The sequence below is a fragment of the Peromyscus eremicus genome, unplaced genomic scaffold, assembly GCF_949786415.1.
Source record: "Peromyscus eremicus unplaced genomic scaffold, PerEre_H2_v1 PerEre#2#unplaced_32, whole genome shotgun sequence".
Lineage (NCBI taxonomy): Eukaryota > Metazoa > Chordata > Mammalia > Rodentia > Cricetidae > Peromyscus > Peromyscus eremicus.
The window spans coordinates 3,658,096-3,661,650 of record NW_026734292.1 but is presented as its reverse complement, the minus strand read 5'-3'; positions in this window follow the sequence as shown (position 1 = coordinate 3,661,650).

Below are 3,555 nucleotides of genomic sequence, written 5' to 3'. Positions count from 1 at the left end.
CTGTGTTTCCTATAGGACAAGAACAGTGAGCTTGCTCAGAACAAAGAAATGTGCTTCCTACACACACGGGTCATATGTAGATCAACTCTATTTAGAAAACTGACAAGAACAGTAGCTTCTTTTCAGAGCAATACACTGTACTTACTGGGAACAGATGAGACTGCTATTTGCACTGTGTATGGCAATGGGAGCACAATAGTGTCTTTCCATACCAGAAAACAACTCTTGCTAATAGGACCAGAAACTGCGTGTGAATCAACTCCTTTTATGAATGGGAAACTAACACTAGCTCGCCTTACGAGAAACACACTATGCCTTTGATAAAAGAGCACTCTTCTACTCTACTGTGTTTCCTATAGGTCCAGAAAAGTGAGCTTGTTCAGAACAATAGAACTGTGCTTCCAACACACACAGGCCATATCTAGTTCAACTCTGCTTAGGAAACTGACAAGATCAGTAGCTTCTCTTCAGTCCAATACACTGTACTTGCTGGGACCAGACGCGAATCCTATTTGCACTGTATATGGCAATGGGAACGCAATGGTCACTTCTCTTACCAGAAAACTACTCTTGCTCCTAGGACCAGAAACTTCATTTGATTCAACTCCCATATGAATGGGAAACAAACACTAGCTCGCCTTTCAAGAAACACACTGTGCTTCTGAGAAAAGAGTACTCTTCTACTCTACTGTGTTTCCTATAGGGCAAGAACTTGCTCAGAACAAACGAACTGTACTTCCTACACTCACGGGCCATATCTAGTTCAACTCAGCTTAGGAAACTGACAAGAACAGTATCTTCTCTTCAGTCAAATACACTGATCTTGCTTCGAACAACACGAGTGGTATTTGTACTGTGTAATGCAATGGGAGCGCAAAAATGACTTTCTTTACCAGAAAACAATTCTTGCTCAAAGGAAACTGCATGTGATTCAACTCTGTTTATGAATGGGAAACACACATTAGTTAGCCTTACAAGAAACACACTTTGCTTTTGAGAAAAGAAAAGCGAAGCACTCTTCTACTGTACTGTTTTTCCTATAGGCCAGAACACTGAGCTTCTTCAGAACAAAAGAACTGTGCTTCCTACACTCATGGGGCATATCTACTTAAACTCTGCTTAGGAAACCAACAAGAATAGTATCTTCTCTTCAGTCCAATACACTGTACTTGCTGGGAACAGATGCAAGTGCTATCTGAACTGTGTATGGCAATGGGAGCACAATAGTGACTCTTCTTACCAGAAAACAACTTTTACTCATAGGACCAGAAACTGCAGGTCATTCAACTCCATTTATGAATGGGAAACAAGTACTAGCTCTCCTTACAGGAAACATACTCTGCCTTTGAGAAAAGAGCACTCTTCTACTTTATATGTTTCCTATAGGGCCAGAACAGTGAGCTTGCTCTGAACAAAAGAACTGTGCTTCCTGCACACAGGCCATATCTAGTTAAACTCTGCTTAGAAAGCTGACAAGGACAGTAGCTTCTCTTCAATCCAATACAATGTACTTGCTTCGAAAAAGATAAAAGTGCTATTTGCACTGAGTATGCAATGGTAGCGCAATACTGACTCTTCTTACAAGAAAACGACTCTTGCTCGTAGTACCAGAAACTGCATGGGATTCAACTACATTTATGAATGGGAAACAAACTTTCACTCGCCTTACAAGAAACACACTCTGCTCTTGAAAAAAGAGCACTCATTTACTCTACCGTGTTTCCTATTGGGCCAGAGGCGTGAGCTTGCTCACAACAAAAGAACTGTTCTTCCTACACACAAGGGCCATATCTATTTCAACTGTGCTTTGGAAACTGACAAGAACAGTATCTTCTCTTCAGTCCAATACACTGTAATTGCTGGGAACAGATGCGAGTGCTAATTGCACTGAGTATGGCAATTAGAGCACAATAGTGACTTTTCTTAACAGAAAACAACTCTTGCCTATAACAGCAGAAATTGAATGTTATTGAACTCCATTTATGAATGGGAAACAAACACTAGCTCGCCTTACAAGAAACACACTCCCTTTTTGAGAAAAGAGCACTCTTTTACTCTACTGTGTTTCCTATAGGGCAACAAAAGTGAGCTTGCTCAGAACAAAAGAAGTGTGCTTCCTACACCCACAGGCCATATAGTTTAACTCTGCTTAGGAAACTGACAAGAACAGTATCTTCTCTTCAGTCCAATACACTTTACTTGCTGGGAACATACGCGAGTGCTATTTGCACTGTGAATGGCAATGGGAGCACAATAACGACTCTTCTTATCAGAAAACAACTCTTGATCGTAGGACCAGAAATTGCATGTGATTCAACTTCATTTATGAATGGGAAACAAACACTAGCTCGCCTTACAAGAAACACACTCTGCTTTTGAGAAGAGAGCACTCTTTTACTCTACTGTTTCCTTTCCGGCAAGAATGGTGAGCTTGCTCAGAACAAAAGAACTGTGCTTCCTACACCCAGGGGCCATATACTTTAACTCTGCTTAGGAAACTGACAAGAACAGGAGCTTCTCTTCAGTCAAATACACTGTACTTGCAAGGAACATATGCAATGCTATTTGAACTGTGTATGGAAATGTGAGCACAATAGTGACTCTTCTTACCAGAAAACAACTCTTGCTCGTAGGACCAGAAACTGCATGTGATTCAACTACATTTAGGAATGGGAAACAAACGCTAGCTCGCCTTACAAGACACACAATCTGCTTTTGAAAAAAGAGCACTATTCTACTTACTGCGTTTCCTAAAGGGCCAGAACAGTGAGCTTGATCAGAACAAAAGAACTGTGCTTCCTAGACACACGATCCATAACTAGTTAAACTCTGCTTAGGAAGCTGACAAGAACAGTAGCTTCTCTTCAGTCCAATACACTGTTCTTGCTGCGAACAAAAGCGAGTGTTATTTGCACTGTATGTGGTAATGTGAGCACAATAGTGACTTTTCATACCAGAAAACAGCTCTTGGTCATAGGACCAAAAACTGAATGTGATTCAACTCCATTTATGAATGGGAAACAAACACTAGCTCGCCTTACACAAAACACACTCTGCTTTTGAAAAAAGAGCACTCTTTTACTCTACCATTTTTCCTCTTGGGCCAGAAAAGTGAGCTTGCTCAGAACAAAAGAACTGTGCTTCCTACCCACATGGGTCATATCTATTTCAACAGTGCTTAGGAAACTGACAAAAACAGTAGATTCTCTTCAGGCCCATACACTATGCTTGCTGGGAACAGGCAAGATTGCTATTTGTACTGTGTATGGCAAGGGGAACACAATAGTGACTTTCCTTTCAGAAAACAACTCTTGCTCGTAGGTCCAGAAACTGCATGTGATTCAACTCCGTTCATGAATGGGAAACAAACACTAGTTGGTCTTACAAGAAACACACTCTGCTTTTGAGAAAAGAGCCCTCTTTTTCTCTACTGTTTTTCTTTTAGGGCAAGAACCGTGAGCTTGCTCAGAAAAAAAGAACTGTGCTTCCTATACAAACAGGCCATATGTAGTTCAACTTTGCTTTGGAAGCTGACAAGAACAGCATCTTCTCTTC